The sequence below is a fragment of the Eriocheir sinensis genome, chromosome 8 (assembly GCF_024679095.1).
Source record: "Eriocheir sinensis breed Jianghai 21 chromosome 8, ASM2467909v1, whole genome shotgun sequence".
Classification (NCBI taxonomy): Eukaryota; Metazoa; Arthropoda; class Malacostraca; order Decapoda; family Varunidae; genus Eriocheir; species Eriocheir sinensis.
The window spans coordinates 22,996,831-23,021,534 of record NC_066516.1 but is presented as its reverse complement, the minus strand read 5'-3'; the positions used below and the strand labels follow the sequence as shown (position 1 = coordinate 23,021,534).

The following is a 24,704-nucleotide window of genomic DNA, read 5'->3' as shown; positions in this document are numbered from 1 at the left end:
GGATTCTCACACGTGCATGGAGAGGTGACATTATGGAACTAGTGAAAGGCTGAGAGAAGCATAAATAAGGATTCTCACACGTGCATGGAGAGGTGACATTATGGAACTAGTGAAAGGCTGAGAGAAGCATAAATAAGGATTCTCACACGTGCATGGAGAGGTGATATTATGGAACTAGTGAAAGGCTGAGAGAAGCATAAATAAGGATTCTCACAGGTGCATGGAGAGGTGACATTATGGAACTAGTGAAAGGCTGAGAAAAGCATAAATAAGGATTCTCACACGTGCATGGAGAGGTGACATTATGGAACTAGTGAAAGGCTGAGAAAAGCATAAATAAGGATTCTCACACGTGCATGGAGAGGTGACATTATGGAACTAGTGAAAGGCTGAGAGAAGCATAAATAAGGATTCTCACAGGTGCATGGAGAGGTGACATTATGGAACTAGTGAAAGGCTGAGAGAAGCATAAATAAGGATTCTCACAGGTGCATGGAGGTGACATTATGGAACTAGTGAAAGGCTGAGAGAAGCATAAATAAGGATTCTCACAGGTGCATGGAGAGGTGACATTATGGAACTAGTGAAAGGCTGAGAGAAGCATAAATAAGGATTCTCACAGGTGCATGGAGAGGTGACATTATGGAACTAGTGAAAGGCTGAGAGAAGCATAAATAAGGATTCTCACAGGTGCATGGAGAGGTGACATTATGGAACTAGTGAAAGGCTGAGAGAAGCATAAATAAGGATTCTCACACGTGCATGGAGAGGTGATATTATGGAACTAGTGAAAGGCTGAGAGAAGCATAAATAAGGATTCTCACAGGTGCATGGAGAGGTGACATCGTGCAACTAAAGTGAAAGGAGGAAACATAATGGGACTAAGGTGGAGAGGTGACATTAAGTATACTAAGGTGAGAGGAGAAAGCTGTACCGGTGGAAGCGTTGATTAATAAAGGTTAGGAAGGAAAGACAGAGGGATGCAGTGAAGAAGAGAAAAGGAATAAAGGTCGGTACTTTAAGACACTTTCGCTCCTAACATCAGCTATTTCTTAAGGTCGAAGAGGGGGTCAGTCGGGTTCTAATGAGTGTTTCTTCAGGTTCATGGTACAGAGGAAGGGTCAAACTACCACCAGGGTCATGAAACTACTCCTGGAAATGCCCACAACTCCTAGGACAGCCTTGTCAAATAGGTGTTCTTGGGCAACGAAATATCTTGTAATACGACCCATAATGTCACTGGTAGAATGTAAGTAATGGTTGCGGAAGGAAGAAATGACAGCGGGATAAAGAGAAGAAGAGGAAAGGAATGTAAGAGAAATGAAAGAACGTTTGTAATGGCTGCAGAAGGAGGAACAGACAGCGGAATGGAGTGAGCAAGAAAAAAAGGAATATATTGTCACTAGCAGAACGTTTTTACTAAGGCCTGCGGAAGAAAGAACAGAGAGGGGAATGGAGTGAAGAAGAGGAAAAAGATGTAAGGTCACTAGCAGAACGTTTTTACTAAGGCCTGCGGAAGGAAGGAAAGACAGGGGAATGGAGTGCATAAGAAGATAGGAATGTAAGGTCACTAGCAGAACGTTTTTAAGGCCTGCGGAAGGAAGGAAAGACAGGGGGATGGAGTGCATAAGAAGGTAGGAATGTAAGGTCACTAGTAAACACTGTGGGAGGTGGAGGAAGGGCAGCTGAATGACGTGAATAAGAAAGGAATGTAAGGTCACGGGCTAAATGTTAATAAGGGTTTTGGGAGGCGAGGGTGGTGACATGATGCAGTGGAGTGAGGAGCAGGAAAGGAATGTAAGGTCACGGGCTAAATGTTAATAAGGGTTTTGGGAGGCGAGGGTGGTGACATGATGCAAGGGAGTGAGGAGCAGGAAAGGAATGTAAGGTCACGGGCTAAATGTTAATAAGGGTTTTGGGAGGCGAGGGTGGTGACATGATGCAAGGGAGTGAGGAGCAGGAAAGGAATGTAAGGTCACGGGCTAAATGTTAATAAGGGTTTTGGGAGGCGAGGGTGGTGACATGATGCAGTGGAGTGAGGAGCAGGAAAGGAATGTAAGGTCAGTGGAGGAGCGTCAATAAAAGGTGCGGCAGGTAGAGAAGCGACGGCGTAAGGAAGTGGAGAATTAGAAGAAAGGAATGTAAGGTGAGTGAGGGCACTGAGGACTGCGTGGAGGAGCACTGCTGAGGGCTGCGGCAGGTGTGAGCGTCGGCAGGGCGGGGGCGGAGTGGGCTGGAGGGAGGGGAGGAGGACACAGAGGAGCAGGCTTGGAGTAATTACATAATTCATAGGTCATTACAATTACCATTGCTCTTCCAGATTTTCAATTGTAACTTCAATACAATTACTTCGGGATGATTACAAATTACAATTACTGATACATATAATTTGTATTGAATTTATTTATTCAATTCTATACTGTACTAATGATGAAATTATTATTTGATGTTGAAACTTCGAATCATTTTAATTATTATAAATACTTGAACAGCGCGCAAGACCACCCGTGGTTTATTTTCAATGACTGTCCGACAAATGCAGAACACGTCCAACGGTCGCCAAATCCGCCACAGGCTGCCTGACCCTGCCAAAGGTTGAGGCGACAGGCAGGTTACAAATGAGCTTCAATTCACACAATGTATCCATAATGTTGTCACCGAGATTAGCTGACAATGAAAAATAATACTTGCTGGGCTAAATTTATGCTTTGTGATCCGTACAGCTCAATTAAGGCTCAATTATTAAAACTATGATTGCTTATAAATGTAACAGCTCCATTACAATCATTCTTTTTTTTAGATAATTACATGAATTCAGTTACAACTGGCACTGCTCCAAGCTCTGAGAGGGGATCTGCGTCGGAGATGGAAGGCAGAAGGGAGGGTGGCACAGGGAGGGGAGGAGGAAAGGCTGCAGAGAGAGAGGGAGGGGGAGACAGAGAAGGCTCCAGCGGTTCCCTACGGGGAGACAAGTATTTCTGGTTCTGTAATATACGTCAACCCTTCCCCTGGCCCCTTCATAGCTGTCTCTCTCTCTCTCTCTCTCTCTCTCTCTCTCTCTCTCTCTCTCTCACACACACACACACACACTCTAATAAACTTACCCCCACCAACACACACACAAACACAACCCCTTCCAAACACACACACACACACGAACACAAACATCCACACAACTCAGCCATACCCACTACCCCCCCCACCCCACCCCCGCCCTCACACACCACCAGCGCTCAGCATGGTAACACAAACAACAGATCATGCTTGACGTCTCCAGGTAACAACCATTCCTATCTGCCAAACACTGATAGCCGCTGCTTGGGCCGGGGTGACCTCGCGTCCTGCCCCGGCCACAGGTACGCACGGCGGCGCCACCACAGGGAGAGGGAGTGATCTTAAACCTGACGGAAGCATTGAGGGAGAAGGTCTTGTGTGATCGTATACCCCGAGCACTGAGGGTGAGGCTGCTGTTGGTATGCACAGAACCTTACGTGAGACTCTGGGAAAGCTTTGAGGCGTGTTTATGGCGAGAGGAACGGGAAATTTAATGTTGGTGATGATCATGGATAATAATAAGTGATGATGATGATGATTATAATAGTAACAACAATAACAACAACAACAACAACAACAACAACTACATGAAGAAGAAGAAGAAGAAGAAGATGAAGAAATAGAAGAAAAAAGAAGAAAAGCAGAAAATGGTGACTACTACTACTACTATTACTACTAAAACAATACCAACAAAAACAACAACTACTTCTACTCCTACTACTACTACTACTACTACTATTGATGCTGCTCCTACATATTAATAATACTTATGATCTGTGGGGAGGAAGAGGAGGAAGAGGGGGAAGAGGGGGAGGAGTGGATACGAAGGACGACGAGGGAGACAGGTGTGGTATAGAAGGGAGAAGAAGGGAACGAGAGGGAGAAGAGAGGGTGTGATGAAGAAGGGAAGGGAGGTGGAAGAGGAGGAGGAAAGGGTGTGGTGGAGACATATGGAAAAGGAAGAGGAGAAGGAGAGGAGAAGGAAGGCATGAAGAGGGGAAGGAGACAGGAAGGAAGCGAGGGGAAGAGGAGGTGGAGGAGACGAAGAAGGGAAGAGAAGAGAATGAAGGAAGAAGTGTAGTAAAGAGTAACAGAGAGAGAGAGAGAGAGAGAGAGAGAGAGAGAGAGAGAGAGAGAGAGAGAGAGAGAGAGAGAGAGAGAGAGAGAGAGAGAGAGAGAGAGAGAGAGAGAGAGAGAGAGAGAGAGAGAGAGAGAGAGAGAAGGAAAGGGGAAAGGAGGGAACAGAGTAAAGAGGAAGGATAGAGAACAAGGGTAAGAATAAAGACGAGATAAGAGAAGGGAACGGCAATGAAGAGAAGAGGGGAAGGGGGAAGGGGGAATAATGGAAGGGTAAGGAAGGTGGAGGAGGGGAAGGGGGAAGAGGGGAAGGGGGAAGGAAGGTAGATAAAGGGAAGGGGGAAGTAAAGTGGAAGAAGGGTAGGGGAAAGGAGTGTGGAAGGAGGGAAGGGGGAAGGAAGGTGGAAGAGGGGAAAGGAGAAGGGAGGTGGAAGAAGGGAAGGGGGAAGGAAGGTGGAAGAGGGGAAAGGAGAAGGGAGGTGGAAGAAGGGAAGGGGGGAAGATGGAGGAGAAGGAAGGTGGATGAGAGGAAGGGGAAGGAAGGTAGAAGAAGGGAAGGGGAAAAGAAGGGATAAGGAAGGGTGCGGTAAGGAATAAGAGCACTAGATACCGAGGAAGGGAAGGGAAGGGAAGGGAAAGGAGGGTAAAGGAAGGGAAAAGGGAAGGGAAGGGAATGGGAGGGAGAGTAAAAAGGCGAAGAGAAGGGAGGGTTAAGAAGAAGGGAAGGAAAGGGAAGGGAATGGAAAGGAAGGGAAAGGAAGGGAAGGGAAGGGAAGGGAGAAGAAGGGAAGGGAAGGGAAGGGAACGGACTGAAGGGAAGGGAGAGGAAGGGAAGGGAAGGGAACGGACTGAAGGGAAGGGAGAGGAAGGGAAGGAAAGGAAAGGGAAGGGAGGAGAAGGGAAGGGAAGGAAAGGGAAGGGAGAGGAAGGGAAGGGAAGGGAAGGGAGGAGAAGAGAAGGGAAGGGAAGGGAAGGGAAAGGAAGGGAAGGGAAGGGAAAGGAAAGGGAAGAGAGGGGAAGGGAAGGGAAGGGAAGGACCAGTTCAAATAAGCTGACCCTTACTGGACACTACAAGAGTTATTCCCTTCAAGGTCACATCACCTCGGCGCCTCCTCCTCCTCCTCCTCCTTCTTCTCCGTTCAGTGAGTGGAGGAAGAATAAGAGGAGGAGGAGGAGGAAGAAGAAGAGGAGGAAGAAGGTAATAAGAAGGTGGAACGAGATAAGACGAAGAAGAAAGAAGAGAAAAAAGAAGAAGAATGGGGAAGATTAAGATAAGGAAGTGAAGAAAGGAGGAGGAGGAGGAGGAGGAGGAGGAGGAGGAGGAGGAGGAGGAGGAGGAGGAGGAGGAGGAGGAGGAGGAGGAGGAAAAATAAGTTACGGAGAAATAGGAGCAAAAAAAGAATAAACAAAGAGAAAGGAGGAGGAGGGAGAAGAAGACTAAGATACCAAGAATGAGAGAAAGAATGAGAAGGAGGAGGAGGAGGAGGAGGAGGAAGATAAGCAGAGTGAAGCGAAGGAAGAGGAGAAGAATAAGAAATAAGATACAGGAGAAGAATAAGGAGAACGAGTATAAGGTAAGAGGAATAATAGAGTCTGGAATGAGGAGTTGCAGGATCTATTGATTGGCTGATTGGGAGATGTTAAGTATCCCGCAGGGGCGACGTGACGAGAAAGGAAGACACATACATCAGGGAGGAGGAGGAGGAGGAGGAGGAAGAGGAAGATACCGAGAATGAGAAAAGGTTTGAAGAGGCGGAGGAGGAAGATGAGGAGAATGAAGCGAAGGAAGAGAAGCAATAAGATACAGAGGAGGAGGAGGAGGAGGAGGAGGAGGAGGAGGAGGAAGGAGGAGGAGGAGGAGGAGGAGGAGGAAGATACCGAGAATGAGAAAAAGAATGAAGATGCGGAGGAGGAAGATGAGGAGAATGAAGCGAAGGAAGAGAAGCAATAAGATACAGAGGAGGAGGAGGAGGAGGAGGAGGAGGAGGATGAGGAGGAGGAGGAGGGAGATACCGAGAATGAGAAAAGAATGAAGATGGAGGAGGAAGATGAGGAGAATGAAGCGAAGGAAGAGAAGCAATAAGATACAGAGGAGGAGGAGGAGGAGGAGGAGGAGGAAGGAGGAAGGAGGAAGGAGGAGGAGGAGGAGGAGGAAGATACCGAGAATGAGAAAAAGAATGAAGAGGCGGAGGAGGAAGATGAGGAGAATGAAGCGAAGGAAGAGAAGCAATAAGATACAGAGGAGGAGGAAGGAGGAAGGAGGAAGGAGGAAGGAGGAGGAGGAGGAAGAAGATACCGAGAATGAGAAAAAGAATGAAGAGGCGGAGGAGGAAGATGAGGAGAATGAAGCGAAGGAAGAGAAGCAATAAGATACAGAGGAGGAGGAGGAGGAGGAAGGAGGAAGGAGGAAGGAGGAGGAGGAGGAAGATACCGAGAATGAGAAAAAGAATGAAGAGGCGGAGGAGGAAGATGAGGAGAATGAAGCGAAGGAAGAGAAGCAATAAGATACAGAGGAGGAGGAGGAGGAGGAAGGAGGAAGCAGGAGGAGGAGGAGGAGGAGGAGGAGGAGGAAGATACCGAGAATGAGAAAAAGAATGAAGAGGCGGAGGAGGAAGATGAGGAGAATGAAGCGAAGGAAGAGAAGCAATAAGATACAGAGGAGGAGGAGGAGGAGGAGGAGGAGGAGGAGAAGGAGGAGGAGGAGGAGGAGGAAGATACCGAGAATGAGAAAAAGAATGAAGAGGCGGAGGAGGAAGATGAGGAGAATGAAGCGAAGGAAGAGAAGCAATAAGATACAGAGGAGGAGGAGGAGGAGGAAGGAGGAAGGAGGAGGAGGAGGAGGAGGCAACAAAAAATCAGGGACCATAAATCCTATTGGCTCATTACGCGGCTGCCTGCTTGAGTGATTTAATCCATCCCTCATAGCCACTTTTTTTTTCTTTTTTCTTTTAACGTGTCAGCCTTTAGCGCCGGTAGACTTTCTTGAGGGGCCTGGATGGTAATCGGACCCCCCCCCCCCCACCCCCCGTCAAGGCGCAGGCAAGTGTTTTATAGTGGCGCCATCTCTGAGTGACCTCCTCCGGAACAGATTAAAGCACCCTGGCACGTACGCGCGTTCAGTTCACTCCTGACGCAACGAAGGGACGATCAATGCGCTTCTTGACGGCGCTGATCGTTCCTCCAATAACTACTGCTAGGTCGTCTCAACGTCGCATGATTTTGTTCGAGAAATAACTCCTGCCGATGTCTGTGCTGCGGTTCGCTTACATGGTTTGACAGTTGTTTCTGGTTCTCGGGTTTTTGTGAAGCGCAAAATTTAGCTTGGAGTGATCAATATTACAGAATTTGTGAAGATATTTGAAGACCTGAATGCAAGATGGCGCCACTATAAACACTCGCCTGCGCCAGAACGGGCTGGGCCGACCACCTGGAAGAAGCCTTGGGCCGACCATCAGGCCCCACCGGGAAGATGCCTACCGGCGCAACAGGCAACGACGTAAAAAAAAAAAAATAAATAAATAAATAAATAAATAAATAAAAAAAGCTCACGTAGTCGCCTCTTTCCCAACGTAAGGAGGAGGAGGAGAAAAAACAACACGGACAAAAAGAACAAGAAAAAAGAAAGATAATCGTATAAGACCAAAGAGGAGGAGGAGGAGGAGGAGGAGAAAAAACAACAGAAAAAACAACAAGAAAAAAAAAATCGTATAAGAACAAAGAGGAGAAAGAGGAGGCGGAAAAGAAGTAGAAAAGAAGAAAGCGATGAAGTTGGAACAGTGGCGACGCAAACATAAGACACCTTTCATTAATAAACAGGTATACGACAGAGAGAGAGTGGGGACGAGGGGGGGGAAAGGGGGCGAAGAGAGAGAGAGGAAGAGAGAGAGGAAGAAAGAGAGCGAGACCCATTTAGGTTGGAACATGGCTACAGTTCCTTAAGTGACATAATCTATTCTCGGGGCACCTCTCGCATTAGATAGGCCTATTGTGATGTACCAGCCGTGTGGGTACCTAGACACAAGACAATCAGGGTAATAAGACGAGTGAGTTGACGCGGCGCCACTCCCTCGCTCCGATACCCAATACGCCGCGGCCTTCGTTAGTGACGCCGGGAACAGGAGGAGGGGGGGGCAGGGGGGTTGATGGGGGGAAATACTTGTTGTGGCAATGCTTGGTGTGATAATGTTTCTGATCATGTGGTGATATTGATTGTGGTGGTGGTGGTGGTGGTGTTATTAAGAAAAAAGAACAGAAGTAGTAGTATTAAGATAGAAGTTGAAAGGCTGTGAAATAAAGATCAAAGAAAAGAAGAAGAAAATGAAGAAGAAAGGAAGCTGGTAATAATCGATGTGGTCATATTCGGGGTTGTGGCAATACTTCGGGTGTTCGAGGAAGAGGGGGAGGAAGAGGAGGAGGTGGAAGAGGAGGAAATGAGAAAGACAGGATGAAAAACTAGAACAGGAAGGATGGAAATATAGAAAGCAAGGAACCATTAATAGAGGATAAAAAAGGAAGAGGAAGAGAAGGAGGAGGAGGAGAAGGAAAATAGAGGTAAAGGATGAATGAAAATTAGTGCAGGTAAGAAACGTAAAAATGAAGGAAGCAGTGACGTAGAATTGGTAGTAAAAGAAAGGAGGAAGAGGAGGAGGAGGAGGAGGAGGAGGAGGAGGAATAGAGTTGCCACAGCCTCCTCGTCGAACAGAACTTCTTTGTGCTTAACTTGAATGTTCGATGTCACTTCCTTACCATCCTCCTCCTCCTCCTCCTCCTCCTCCTCCTCCTCCTCCTCCTCCTCCTCCTCTACCCTTCCTTCCCTTCTTCATTCATAACTTTTTTTCTCTCCCTCTATACCTCCCCTCTATTCTTCCCTTCTTTTTTTCCTTTAGTCTTTAACCTCTCAATCTTCCTCCATCTTCCTTCACTCCCTCGCAACTTTCCCTCTCTTTTCTTCCTCCACTTCTTTCACCTCCATAACTATTCTTTTTTCCTTCATAGTTCCCATATCCTTAATCCCTTTCAATTCCTATTCATTCAACCATTTTTTCTCATTTTTCTCTCCTTCTTTTCTCTTAACCATTAATTCCTCGCATCCTTCCTTCCTTTTTTCCTTTACCTATCCACTCTCTTCATTCAATTTCCCTTTCTATAGTCCTCCTTCTTCATTCATTCTCTCCACCATTTCTTTCTTTCCTTCATTCTCCTTCACATCTCTCCTTTCCCCTTCACTTCCCTTCCTAAACACAGTCTTATCCTTCACCATTCCCTCCTGCCTTCCTTCCTTCTCTCATCCTTAATAAAATGTTTCTTTCTTCCCTCCTTCCCTCACCCCTTCTGCTCCCTTATTTGACTCCTTTCTCTCTCTCTCTCTCTCTCTCACACACACACACACACACAGGGCTGAGAATAACAAACACGAGGGCACACTTTTAATATATACCACGTCTCTCTCTCTCTCTCTCATCCGTGTAAACTGATGGTGGGATTATTATTAAACCGTGATGGTGATGATGATGGTGATGATGACGATGATGATGATGCGAAGGGCAGATGTTAAGAAGAGAAACACTAAAATCACTAAATAAATAAACGACAATAAATCTTAGGTGACATCGCTCCTCGTTTCGCCAAGTGAGAACAGACAAAACGACTAACACACACACACACAAACAAACCTAAAACAACATCAAATTCTTCACCCTCATTAGGCAAACCACACTAGGAAGGTTTTCTACTCGTTTTTCTTCCATAACTTTTCATTCGCCATCCTGAAAACAATATCATCCACACAAGTAAAAATGTAGGATGACGTATTTCTTATCTGATGTTTTAATCCCACATGTTGTCCGGCACTTCCCTACCTGGGCACACACACACACACACACACACACATACACACACTACCTGCCCTGCAACTTAAGACCAGCGACACAGACCTGCAAGGGAGATAGAAAAGTAATTAGTTTGATACAAGTGCGGTAGGAAGGCAGTTGTAGTTGTAGTATTAGTATTAGTAGTAGTAGTAGTAGTAGTAGTAGTAGTAGTAGTAGTAGTAGTAGTAGTAGTAGTAGTAGTAGTAGTAGTAGTAGTAGTAGTAGTAGTAGTAGTAATGGTAGTTGTAGTTGTAGTAGTAGTCGTAGTAGTAATAGTAGTAGTAAAAAATATATATAAAGAAAATAAACGACAAAATTTTACATCTACTCCTTCAAGAATGCAATACGATAATTCATATTCATGTATTCTAATTTTGGAGTGAAAAAAAAAAAAGGGGGGGGGGGGAGGTTCCAAGCCAGCAGAGTAAATCTTTTTCATCATTATTATTTTTCCCATACAATGAAATAAAGATACCTAAATTAAGCTAGCGGGGAACGACACACACACACACACACACACACACACACACACACACACACACTAATAAAAGAAACAAAACGCTCTTCTACATATACATAACCAGAAGCAGCTTTCTTAAGAGGATCATAATAAGAATCGTGTATCAAGGCAGGTGACAGGTTTTCGCCCCCCCCCCCCCCCTAACAATCCTGCCCGTGACTAACTAACTACCGACCAATCAAGGCTCTCCCAATTCCCTGACCCCCACCCCCTCATCCCCCCATCCGCCACGCCTCACCTAACACCTGTTACCACACCCATCACAACCTTCACCGCTACTAATAAGAAAAAAGGAAAAAAGAAGAATTGATGATTAAGATGGAAGTTGAAAGGCTGTGAAATAAAGAGTATTGAGAAGAAGAAGAAAAGGAAGAAGAAAAGAAGAACAAAAGGAAGATGAAGCAGAAGTAAAAAAGAAAAAAATAAATAAAAACGAGAAGAAAAAGATGAAGCAGAAGAAAAAGAAGAAGAAGAAGAAGAAGAAGAAGAAGAAGAAGAAGAAGAAGAAGAAAGAGGAGCCGTTCTGTATAATTTTAGCCACAGATATATATGAAGGACGAGCTTTGTGTGTACGTGTGTGTGTGTGTGCGTATGTGTGTGTGTGTGTGTGTGTGTGTGTGTGTGTTGAAAGACGCACCGACCAACTGACTGACTGACTCACTGCGCTGCCGTCACACACACACACACACACACACACACACACACACACACACGCATTCCATTTCCTTCTTCTTTTCCTTCCTCCTCCTCCTCCTCCTCCTCCTCCTCCTCCTCCTCAAAACTTCCTCGGCATCTTTCCCTTGACCGAAACAAAAACACACTAACACATCTCTTCCACGTCCTCCGCCTCCTAAACACACACACACACACACACACACACACACACACACACACACACACACACACACACGCACACACAGGGCCTAAAGCATATGGATAGTGGCGAGAACATAAATCAGGGAAAACAAGATCCAGAAAGGATGTAAATAGGTTTGGCTTTCGTAATCAGTAATCTGAATGCGGAGATAAACAGAGCTAAGCAAATCAGTATGCTACGTCTCCTCTCATATGTCATTCCTCATCCATAACATCATTTTATTTCTTTTCCTATTGCAAGCACCGATCCCTTGAACTGTCTGGGTGCGGGGGTGTATAGAGCGAAGAGCGTCTATATGCTGCGTTGCTTCTCTTATGTCATTCCTATTGTAGCATCGTATAATTTTTTTCCTACTGCAAGCACTGTTACCCGGAACTATCCAGATGCAAAGGAAATTAGAGCGAAGAGCGTCTATATGCTGCGTTGCTTCTCTTATGTCATTCCTATTCTAGCATCGTATAATTATTTTCCTATTGCAAGCACTGTTACCCGGAACTGTCCAGATGCAAAGGAAATTAGAGCGAAAAACGTCTATATGCTGCGTTGCTTCTGTTATGTCAAGTCTTTGTTGTAGTCTGTGGTTGTAGTTGTAGTTGATATTCTGCAAGAGTCTAGACGCGAAGATAGAATTAAGAACGTCTGTGTGCTACGTTTTTTAAGTCACTCCTTTGTTAGAGAATCATTTATTTTTTTGTAGTTGTCGTTGAAGAGTCTACATGCAGAGGCAATGGGCTGTATTCCAAGTTGCCAGCCAGCGGGTGTCACCACCGACTTCGTCATGGGGCCCACGAAGCTTGAGCTATTCTTTTAATTATCGTAAATTACCTGTGTTTCTTAGGGACGTAACAATTACACTTCAGTACAATAAGTGATATTGCTGTTGATAAAAAATGTAGTTGGTCGTTCTCGTTTTATTTATTGGTAAATGAGAAAATAAATGACCGCTGCAAGGTTCTCCTCATTAAAAATCTTTCTTGCATGAAAGCCCTGCAAAATCAAGCAGAATTGGACTTTTTTTTATTTATATTACAATATTTGCTGAGTATCTGCTCTGGAGGTATCTATCTCGCCTTCGATGAAATTTTTCAAAAACATTAGGGCGTCAAACAACTCGACAACCCCCCCCCCACCCCCCCACCCCCCACCACCACCACCACCACCACTTGAACTGCCAGGTGTTTGTGTCTCCGTGAGGTCCATGACTTCCGCTTCCAAAATGTTATACTCCGCCCTCAACTGACTGCTGGTTATTGTGTGGAGTGAACCAAGACTTTGGGTGGACGCCTGCCACTGCCAGGAGGGTAGGCAGGTCGAAGATGATCACGTTTGAGCCCAGAGGTTGAGGGCGGAGTGTAACACTGGAAGCGGAAGCCATTCTGCCCCAGGGAGATCAAACAATGGACGCTACGCTTTCTGTCCAGTTGTTTGACGCCCTAATGTTTATTGATAAATTTCGTCAAAGGCGAGACTGATACACCTTAGCAGGTACTCAGCAAACACTGTAATATAAATATCTTTTTTTTAAGGCTAATTCTCCTTGATTTTGTAGGGCTTTAATGCAAGAAAAAAATTTAATGAGAGAATCTTGCAACAGTCATTTATTTTCTCTCCTTTAACAATAAATGAAACAACAAGAATGATCAACTACATAGTCATACACAATAGTATCATTTAGTGTACTGAAGTGTAATTGTTAAAGACCACAAGTAATTTACGATAATTGAAAGAATAGTTCAAGCTTCGTGGGCCTAAGGACGTAGTCGGTGGTGACACCTGATAAGAATGAATATACCCCATTAGAGTTTAGAACGTCTATGTGCTGCTTTTTTTCCTGTAAGTCATTCCTTTGTTATAACATTCCATTCTTAGAAGTCGTAGTAGATACCTGGAAGAGTCTAAATGCGAAGATAATAAGAGTTAAGAACGTTTGTATCTTGCGTTTTTCATGTTATGTCATTCCTTTGTTAAAGCATTTTATTATTTTTTTCTTCTTCACTCTTTCACGTCAGCCTTTTCGTCCACCTCCTCCTTCGTGAACGCCCTCCATCTAGACGCTAACTTGCAATAGAGCGCGTAATTAGAAGCGATTATCTGCAGGAGGTGGGTCATTACGAGTTATTACCCTCCATTTCTATGCATGAAAACTTGTCAACACATGCCCCGCACCCTGTCTCCCCCTCCCCCCTTGTTACCACCACCACCACCACCATCCCGTACTTAATGTATAAATGTAGTCAAAGCATTTTCTTTGTACTCACGACTATTACTTTATCTCTGTCATGTGTTTGAAAACGTCCTTGACCTAACTATATAACCCGGTGACCTGGTCTTTATATTCGTAGTTTCAGTAAATTGATATATATATACTTCCTCCGTAACGAAACTTCTATCTGACAAAGTGAGCTCTTGCTGTGTTGATTTTTACTGTAAGTTGTTGTCTGTCGTGTGTTTCAAGGGTGCTATTCTTTTAACTTGACCGAATTACTTATATATCAAACTGTCATTAAATTTATTAACTCAATGAATCCAAATGTACTTCCTCCTTAATAAGACTTTTTATCTAGCGGAAACCTAACAAATGGAAGGTATTAAACACAGACAGACAGGGGAGATAGGAGATGGGGGAGAAGTTGGAAAGTTTCGTTTAGTCGGCGCAACATCTGTGGTCATATGCCGGAGAAAGACAAAAGAGGAAAGAATTATAGAAGGGAACAGATTCCAGGAGACGGGACACAACCCACGATTAATACCTGGAAGATAGAGGAGATGGAAGGAGGGAAGGATAGAGAAAAGTAGGCTTACACACACACACACACACACACACACACACACACACACACACACACACACGCGCGCGCGATATATACACAACGACCAATGCAAGGTGACAGTAGTGAGGTGGACTGAATTACACACAGGGGCGGGAAGGGAATTTTAATCACCATCGCTTCATTACTGTCCAATCACCTGCTCCCATTCATATCAAGTCCGCCACGTACGCCTTGCCTTTTCGGTCCCCGGCCTCCGCCACTCCTTGTTCTAATGAGATGTAGTAATTACCGGCCCACCTCAAATACTAAAGTTGAGACATTCCGACCCCCTGACGCAGCGCCGAACGGAGGGAACAAAGAACGTCAAGTTGAGGTATTCCGACCCCCTGACGCAGCGCCGAACGGAGGGAACAAAGAACGTCAAGTTGAGGTATTCCGACCCCCTGACGCAGCGCCGAACGGAGGGAACAAAGAACGTCAAGTTGAGGTATTCCGACCCCCTGACGCAGCGCCGAACGGAGGGAACAAAGAACGTCAAGTTGAGGTATTCCGACCCCCTGACGTAGCGCTGAACGGAGGAACAAAGAACATCAAGTTGAGGTATTCCGACCCCTGACGCAGCGCCGAACGGAGGAACAAAGAACGTCAAGTTGAGGTATTCCGACCCTGACGCAGCGCCGAACGGAGGAACAAAGAACGTCAAGTTGAGGTATTCCGACCCCTGACGCAGCGCCGAACGGAGGAACAAAGAACGTCAAGTTGAGGTATTCCGACCCCTGACGCAGCGCCGAACGGAGGAACAAAGAACGTCAAGTTGAGGTATTCCGACCCCTGACGCAGCGCCGAACGGAGGAACTCAGATCCTCAAGTTGAGGTATTCCGACCCCCTGACGCAGCGCCGAACGGAGGGAACAAAGAACGTCAAGTTGAGGTATTCCGACCCCCTGACGCAGCGCCGAACGGAGGGAACAAAGAACGTCAAGTTGAGGTATTCCGACCCCCTGACGCAGCGCCGAACGGAGGAACAAAGAACGTCAAGTTGAGGTATTCCGACCCCCTGACGCAGCGCCGAACGGAGGGAACAAAGAACGTCAAGTTGAGGTATTCCAACCCCCTGACGCAGCGCCGAACGGAGGAACAAAGAACGTCAAGTTGAGGTATTCCGACCCCTGACGCAGCGCCGAACGGAGGAACAAAGAACGTCAAGTTGAGGTATTCCGACCCCCTGACGCAGCGCCGAACGGAGGGAACAAAGAACGTCAAGTTGAGGTATTCCGACCCCCTGACGCAGCGCCGAACGGAGGAACAAAGAACGTCAAGTTGAGGCATTCCGACCCCCTGACGCAGCGCCGAACGGAGGGAACAAAGAACGTCAAGTTGAGGTATTCCGACCCCCTGACGCAGCGCCGAACGGAGGGAACAAAGAACGTCAAGTTGAGGTATTCCGACCCCCTGACGCAGCGCCGAACGGAGGGAACAAAGAACGTCAAGTTGAGGTATTCCGACCCCCTGACGCAGCGCCGAACGGAGGGAACAAAGAACGTCAAGTTGAGGTATTCCGACCCCCTGACGCAGCGCCGAACGGAGGGAACAAAGAACGTCAAGTTGAGGTATTCCGACCCCCTGACCCAGCGCCGAACGGAGGAACAAAGAACGTCAAGTTGAGGTATTCCGACCCCCTGACGCAGCGCCGAACGGAGGGAACAAAGAACGTCAAGTTGAGGCATTCCGACCCCCTGACGCAGCGCCGAACGGAGGGAACAAAGAACGTCAAGTTGAGGTATTCCGACCCCCTGACGCAGCGCCGAACGGAGGGAACAAAGAACGTCAAGTTGAGGTATTCCGACCCCCTGACGCAGCGCCGAACGGAGGGAACAAAGAACGTCAAGTTGAGGTATTCCGACCCCCTGACGCAGCGCTGAACGGAGGGAACAAAGAACGTCAAGTTGAGGTATTCCGACCCCCTGACGCAGCGCTGAACGGAGGGAACAAAGAACGTCAAGTTGAGGTATTCCGACCCCCTGACGCAGCGCCGAACGGAGGGAACAAAGAACGTCAAGTTGAGGTATTCCGACCCCCTGACGCAGCGCCGAACGGAGGGAACCAAGAACGTCAACTGGAGGAACACGAGTCCGAGGAAGTGACCGCCTGGCTGATCTCTTATAACAAAATTTCCGTTGCTTCTTATAAAAATTACGCCTCTGCGGTGATATGGTTACTTACGTTCCTGACCACGAATCTGCGGGCCTGGGTTCGAATACCAGCCTGGACAGTCGGCGTGCTGAGCTGATTTAGTAAGAAAGGAGATGTGAAGTATCCAGTTGAGACTTTGAGCTAAGGATAGACCGAGGATATTTAGGTTGGAATTATAAGACACTTTCGCTTCTCACATCACCTATTTCTAAAGGTCAAAGAGGGGGTCAGTCGGGTTCTAATGAGTGTTTCTTTAGGTTCATGGTACAGAAGAAGACTCACACTACCACCAGGGTCATAAAACTACCCCTGGAAATGCCCACAACTCCTACGAAAGCCTTGTCAAATATGTGTTCTTGGGTGGCGATATGTCTTGTAATACGATCCTTAGTGTTAAAGAAGGTGATAGCTGGGTGTTGTCGAAGAATAGGGGATAGGTGTTTGGAAGATTGTGTTGAGTTGATAGGTGGAGAAACCCAACCTTTCAGCCTTCCTTTCGGGATAATCGATAAATGGATAATTTGCCCAAGAGTACAGTAATCAGGCACTATCCACGCCTTATTAGAATGAGAGTATGGGACCCTGCCAGCACCCCGAACAAGGCCTCGAAAGGGAAAGCTTGTAATAAGGGTCTTCTTGTATAGTGATCAGCCACCAATCAACGTTGCCAGATTGTCGTACTCGGCCTCCTATTTTTCCCGATTTCCGACCCCAAAACTGCCTCCTTGACCCCAATAACTGCCTTCATATATAGTTATCGTTAAAGCGGCTGATTAATGGTGTTTATGGCAATTGCTATGGCTCAGAAATTGGTAAATACGAGGCTCAGAGTACGATAATCTGGCAACGGTGGCCACCATGCACGCCTTACGGGGATGCAAGTATAATGGGCCCCTGCAAGCACCTGGATCAAGGCCTCAGAAGGGATAGCTTGTAACACGCGCCTCCCCCCCCCAAGCCCCTGCAAGCACCTGTATCAAGGCCTCAGAAGGGATAGCTTGTAACATGCGCCTCTCCCCCCCCCCAAGCCCCTGAAAGCACCTGTATCAAGTCAGCAGAATAGATAGCTTGTAACACGCGCCTCTCCCCCCCCCCCCCCAAGCCCCATGCAAGCACCTAGATCAAGGCCTCAGAAGGGATAGCTTGTAACATGCGCCTCTCCCCCCAAGCCCCTGCAAGCACCTGGATCAAGGCCTCAGAATGGATAGCTTGTAATACGCGCCTCCCCCCCCAAGCCCTTGCAAGCACCTGTATCAAGGCCTCAGAAGGGATAGCTTGTAACATGCGCCTCTCCCCCCAAGCCCCTGCAAGCACCTGTATCAAGGCCTCAGAAGGGATAGCTTGTAACATGCGCCTCTCCCCCCAAGCCCCTGCAAGCACCTGTATCAAGGCCTCAGAATGGATAGCTTGTAACATGCTCCTCTCCCCCCAAGCCCCTGCAAGCACCTGTATCAAGGCCGCAGAATGGATAGCTTGTAACACGCTCTCCCCCAAGCCCCTGCAAGCACCTGGATCAAGGCCTCAGAATGGATAGCTTGTAACACGCCTCTCCCCAAGCCCCCTGCACGCACCTGGATCAAGGCCTCAGAATGGATAGCTTGTAACACGCGCCTCGCCCCCCAAGCCCCTGCAAGCACCTGGATCAAGGCCTCAGAATGGATAGCTTGTAACACGCGCCGCTCCCCAACCCCATGCAAGCACCTGTATCAAGGCCTCAGAATGGATAGCTTGTAACACGCGCCTCTCCCCCCAAGCCCCTGCAAGCACCTGGATCAAGGCCTCAGAATGGATAGCTAGTAACACGCGCCTCTCCCCCCAAGCCCCCTGCAAGCACCTGGATCAAGGCCTCAGAATGGATAGCTTGTAATACGCGCCTCCCCCCCAAGCCCCTGCAAGCACCTGTATCAAGGCCTCAGAATGGATAGCTTGTAACATGCGCCTCTCCCCCAAGCCCCTGCATGCACCTGGATCAAGGCCTCAGAATGGATAGTTTGTAACATGCGCCTCCCCCCCAAGCCCCTGCAAGCACCTGGATCAAGGCCTCAGAATGGATAGCTTGTAACATGCTCCTCTCCCCCCAAGCCCCTGCAAGCACCTGGATCAAGGCCTCAGAATGGATAGCTTTTAACACGCCCCCAAGCCCCTGCAAGCACCTGTATCAAGGCCTCAGAATGGATAGCTTGTAACACGCGCCTCCCCCCCCAAGCCCCCTGCAAGCACCTGTATCAAGGCCTCAGAATGGATAGCTTGTAACATGCTCCTCTCCCCCCCCCCAAGCCCCTGCAAGCACCTGGATCAAGGCCTCAGAATGGATAGCTTGTAACACGCGCCTATCCCCCCAAGCCCCTGCAAGCACCTGTATCAAGGCCTCAGAATGGATAGCTTGTAATACGCGCCTCCCCCAAGCCCCATGCAAGCACCTGGATCAAGGCCTCAGAATGGATAGCTTGTAACATGCGCCTCTCCCCCCCACACCGTTGCCAGATTGTCGTACTCATAGCATAGTATTTACCGGTTTCTGACGCCTAACTATTGCCAAGAAACATCAGGAATTAACTATTTTAACGGTAATAATAAGTGAATCTCCTTATTGGGGTCCACGAGACAGTTTTGGGGTCGGAAGTCGGTAAATATAAGAGGCTGAGTAAGACATCTGGCAACTTTGCCCCCCCAAGCCCCATGCAAGCACCTGGATCAAGGCCTCAGAAGAGAGCTTGTAATACGTCCCCTCGACAAGTCCCCTGGAAGTCCCTGGAACAGACTGGCTAACCTTTCCGACTTCCAATGTTAAGTATACTGACTGAGAATCTAGATATAGCAATGACTGAGCCCCCAGCAAAGCACCACACACAGGCTGGGGGGGAAAAAGTAATCAGTCATCCAATTATAGAGATGACAGCCCCCCAGCAAGCCCCAACACGTACAGACTGGGGGGTGGGGGTAAATGCCTTGGCCCCTTCCTTAATTAAAGTGACCAGCCTCCCAAGTATAGAGATGTGTGACCCCCCTGCAAGCACCAACCAAGGGAACCGCGGGGCTGTGGCGAGCGTGTCCGGGGTGGCAAAGAGGCGGCCAGGTGTGTGACAGAGACAAACAAGGTAAGGCGGGGGGAGGGGAGGGGAGGGGAGGGGAGGAGGAGGAGGAGGAGAAGCGACATCCCATCCCCAGTTCATATGCATGTAAGTCCTCACCTCCATCTTGCTCTGAACACACACACACACACACACACACACACACACACACACACACACACACAAACACACACGCGCGCGCAAATACTTCCCTAATCTTCATCAGTAAAACAATTTGTCTATTGATATGTAATACACACACACACACACACACACACACACACAAGCACGCGCGCAAGTACCTCCCTAATCTTCATCAGTAAAACAATTAGCGTCTGTTGATATGTACTGGCTCCGTCTAGCCCTACTTAGGTATGCATGTATGTATGTATGTATATATGTATGTATGTATGTATGCATGTATGTACGCATAAGAGACCATCATAGCTTTAAAGGTGGACGTACGAGGAGAGGGAATGTTGTTAGTATTCAGCGAGGATTGGGGAAAGGAATGAGAAGCAGGGAAAGGAAAAGTAAGGGAGAGACCAGAGAAAACTAGACAGCGAGGTCGAGGGATGGGGCTGAAGGCAAGGGGCTCAGGGGACTATCTTTCACAGCCCTTCTCTATCTCTCTCACTTCTCTGCACTATTCCATATTAATCTGCCGTTCGCTTCCTCTAACCACCAGCTACACCAGCATCACCTCTCCCTTCTATCCCCAATCTCAAACAAACATCCTCTCCCTAACCCATAATTTTATAGTGAGATGGGACTAGTAAGATAGACCCCTTAGGTTAAATGGAAGCCCCAGTCTCTGAAGCATCCCTTACCTCGACTTTAATAGGTAAGACATTAGGGGGGAGGTACAGATGGGCAGGTAATGAGGCAGTTGGGAAGTTGCGTAGGTAGGTAGATAGGTAGGTAGGTAGGACGGAAGGTTAGGAAAAAGGTAGGAAGATCGGAATGAAGGAAGTAAAGAAGGGAAAAAAGAAGGAAAGGAGTGGTGAAAGGAAGGAAGGAAAGAAAGGAGGAAGGAAGGAATAGAAAAAGGAAGAAATTATGGAAGGAAGGTAAGATAACAAGAGATACTAGGTAGTTAGGCAAGCTCGCACGTATGCATGTATGTATGTATGTATGTATGTATGCGTTTATGTAAGTGTGGTGGCTGGCTGGCGGAGCGGCTGGCTGATCTGGATGCAGCTCCCAGCCTCGCGTGCATGTGTCAGAGTGCTGCCCCGTGCCCACGTTATGAGGGTGACGTAATGGGCGTTGCGGAGCGGCCTTCCCTGCCACACAAGAGACAGATAGCAGAGGTGAAGTTGGGGACACAGAGCCGATTTCACAGTCCAACACAGTGTCTTCGTAACAGCCCGAACCAAATTATAGAATCCCATACAATCCAAAATGGTGAGGTCTTCGATGCCACACTCAATACACAAGACTTTTCCTGTATGGTTTCATCAAATTTGTGGACTTAAATATAAACACTAGACACTATACAAGGAAATTTAGAAGGCTCTGGTATTGGTTTGGGAGCTCACTAACCCGTCATGGGGAACTGTGAAACTGGCCCATAGGCTATAGCTGCGCGTGGCCACGGTGCCAATCTCCGTCGCATTGGTCTTGGGCCTGGCTGATAAGGGCCATATTTTTAAACATTTCTGCGCCCAAGAACACGTAATTTACTAGTCATTCGTGGGAGTTAAGGGCATTGCCTGGGGTACTTTTATGACCCCGGTGGTAGTCTGAGCCTTCTTCTGTACCGTGAACCTAAAAGAACACTTATTAGAACTCGATTAACCTTCTTTTTGGCCTTTGGAAAGAGTTGGTGTGAGGGGTGGGAGCAGCTGACAATACCATCCTAAGAGTCCATTTCCCCCGGACGCAGCAAGGGCCAGTGTGACATCCGCGTTACCACAGTTTATCTTACCCAGGTTCCCCAGGTACCCATTTATCGACCAGCCCGAAAGGGAGGATGAACTGCTGGTTGAGCTGCGCGCCAAATGCCTGGGCCGGGATTCTAACCTGGGCTCAAGGATTCGTAGATAGGCACGCTAACCACAACACCACAAAGGCGCAGACAAACAGATATATACGTTGATATAGACAGAGATACATGAGAGAGAGAGAGAGAGAGAGGTTTTTAGAGTTGCTGAGAGAGGAGAGAGGGAAGGAAGGGGAGGGGAGGTGAGGGAAGGAAGGGGAGGGAAGGGGAGGGAAGGGGAGGGAAGGGGAAAGCTAGACAGGTGGGAAAGGAATACCAAAGAGCAAAGTGAGGAACGAGAAAATGTGGATGGTAAAGGAAGGGAAGGGAAGGGAAGGGAAGGGGTGGGAAGGGAAGGAAAGAGAAGGAGAGAAAAGGAGAAGGAGAAGGAGGAGGAGGAGGGAGTAAATAGGGAAGGAGCTGGAAAAGTGAAGGGAGGGAAGAGAAGGGAATAGAAGGGTCAGGAAAAGAAAGAGAAGGGAAAGGAAGGGAAGGGAAGGGAAGGGAAGGGAAGGTATATAGGGAAAAGAAGGGAATAGAAGAGTCAGGAAAAGATAAAGGAAGAGAAGAGAAGGGAAGGGAAGAGAAGAGAAGAGAAGGGAAGGGAAGGGAAAGGAAGGAAAGAAGAAAGAGAAAATGGATAGGGAAGGAAAGGGACGGGAAAGGAAGAGAAAGGAAGGGAATGGAATGGAAGGGAAGGGAAGGGAAAGGAAGGGAAGGGAAGGGAAGGGAAGGGAAGGGAAGGGAAGGGAAGGGAAGGGAAGGGAAGGGAAGGACACGAAATGGAACGGAGGGAAAGTGATGGAAAAGGAACGAAGCGAGAAAGAAAAGGGAAGGAAGAAACAAATAAAAAAAGAAAGAAAAAAAGAGTAGCAAGGCAGGGCGACGAAAGGAAGGGGAGCACAAGGAAGTAAAGAAGAAATAACTACAAGGAAGGAGATGAACAGATAGCGGAGACAGGGAGGGGCGGAGAGGGGGCGGCAAGGGCGATGACCTTATATGGGTGGAGGTAAAGGGGGGTGGGTGATTAATACAGAGATTAGGTGGAGGGGAGGAAGGAGGGGTGGGGGGGATTTAGGTGGGAGAAGGGGAGGAGATGGGTTGGCGGGAACTTCAGCTGAAATATTGGGGAAGAGAAGGAGGAACCAGAAGAGGAGGAGGAGGAGGAGGAGGAGGAGACGGAGAGGGAGAGGGAAAAGAAAAGAAAAAGAAAAAGAAGAAGATGAAGAAGAAAAACAAGAATAACAAGAACAAGAAGAACAAAAACAAGAACCAGAAGATGAAGTACAAGCAGAAGAAGAAGAAGAAGAAGAAGAAAAGAAGGAGGAGGAGAGGGAAGAAAACGAAGACGAAGAAGAAAACGAAGAATCAAGACAAAGAATTAACAGACAAACATCAATAGGAAGGATGAAGCACACACACACACACACACACACACACACACACACACACACACACACACACACATACACACACACACGAGGAAGTCAGTGGGTTAGTAAATACTCCAGAGAAACAGCTAATTACCATCTGTCGGAGTTCCACCTCAACAAAATTTATCTAACCTCCGTCTGAAATTTTCCTGTTGCATTAACATAAAGTATACGACTGCTTTAATCTCCTCCATCTATCCACTCTCCAGCTTGTAAGTCAGTTCGTATATTTCCATTGTATTTATATTAACTACATTACTGTTTAATTGGTCCTATCTGTCCACTACCCTATTCGTAAGACGTTCCATATGTTTTTATCGCATTTACATCAACTACACTTTGCAACCGGCTTTATTTGTCTCCTCCACTGAAGTCCCGGTGTTAGATGAAATAAAACTTGACACCTGAGTCGTTTAGTCGGCGCAACATCTGTGGTCATATGCCGGAGAGAGACAGAAGGGGAAGGGATTACAGGAGAAGGGAACAGATCTCAGGAGACGGGACACAACCCCCGATTAATACCTGGTATCCATACACTGCTGGGTGGACAGGGCCGTAGGGTAGGGAGAGGAGGAGGAGAAGGTGGGAGCAAAAGGTAAAAGACTGTAGAAAGAAATAATAAAGAGAGCGAAGAGTGAATTGGTAAGATGGAAGGAGGCAATGCATTGATTCCAAGGACGGGGATCAAAACCCACATATATCCTAATTCCAGGGACGGGGATCAAAACCCACATATATCCTAATTCCAGGAACGGGGATCAAAACCCACGTATATCCTAATTCCAGGGACGGGGATCAAAACCCACATATATCCTAATTCCAGGGACGGGGATCAAAACCCACATATATCCTAATTCCAGGGACGGGGATCAAAACCCACATATATCCTAATTCCAGGGACGGGGATCAAAACCCACATATATCCTAATTCCAGGGACGGGGAACAAAACCCACATATATCCTAATTCCAGGGACGGGGAACAAAACCCACATATATCCTAATTCCAGGGACGGGGATCAAAACCCACGTATATCCTAATTCCAGGAACGGGGATCAAAACCCACATATATCCTAATTCCAGGAACGGGGATCAAAACCCACATATATCCTAATTCCAAGGACGGGGATCAAAACCCACATATATCCTAATTCCAGGAACGGGGATCAAAACCCACATATATCCTAATTCCAGGAACGGGGATCAAAACCCACATATATCCTAATTCCAAGGACGGGGATCAAAACCCACATATATCCTAATTCCAGGAACGGGGATCAAAACCCACATATATCCTAATTCCAAGGACGGGGATCAAAACCCACATATATCCTAATTCCAGGGACGGGGATCAAAACCCACATATATCCTAATTCCAGGAACGGGGATCAAAACCCACATATATCCTAATTCCAGGAACGGGGATCAAAACCCACATATATCCTAATTCCAGGAACGGGGATCAAAACCCACATATATCCTAATTCCAGGAACGGGGATCAAAACCCACGTATATCCTAATTCCAGGAACGGGGATCAAAACCCACATATATCCTAATTCCAGGAACGGGGATCAAAACCCACATATATCCTAATTCCAGGGACGGGGATCAAAACCCACATATATCCTAATTCCAGGAACGGGGATCAAAACCCACATATATCCTAATTCCAGGGACGGGGATCAAAACCCACATATATCCTAATTCCAGGAACGGGGATCAAAACCCACATATCCTAATTCCAGGAACGGGGATCAAAACCCACATATATCCTAATTCCAGGAACGGGGATCAAAACCCACATATATCCTAATTCCAGGAACGGGGATCAAAACCCACATATCCTAATTCCA

The 24,704-nt window shown here is 47.2% G+C and overlaps 1 long non-coding RNA gene across 5 annotated transcripts in view; it reads left to right on the top strand.

Annotated features, from left to right (window-relative positions):
* Window positions 1-3,043, top strand: part of LOC126995323 (uncharacterized) — a 4,729-nt gene extending 1,686 nt beyond the window's left edge. Inside the window, exons 2-4 of one of the 5 annotated variants that reach the window (XR_007750206.1) lie at window positions 1-228; window positions 365-498; window positions 565-3,043. The exon at window positions 1-228 is cut by the window's left edge and continues 720 nt beyond it. This is a non-coding gene — a long non-coding RNA (uncharacterized LOC126995323). Of the gene's footprint in view, window positions 229-364 lie in introns of all 5 variants that reach the window. The other 4 variants (XR_007750205.1, XR_007750204.1, XR_007750203.1 and 1 more) reach the window with 4 other exon arrangements.
* The last annotated feature ends 21,661 nt before the right edge of the window (window positions 3,044-24,704 follow it).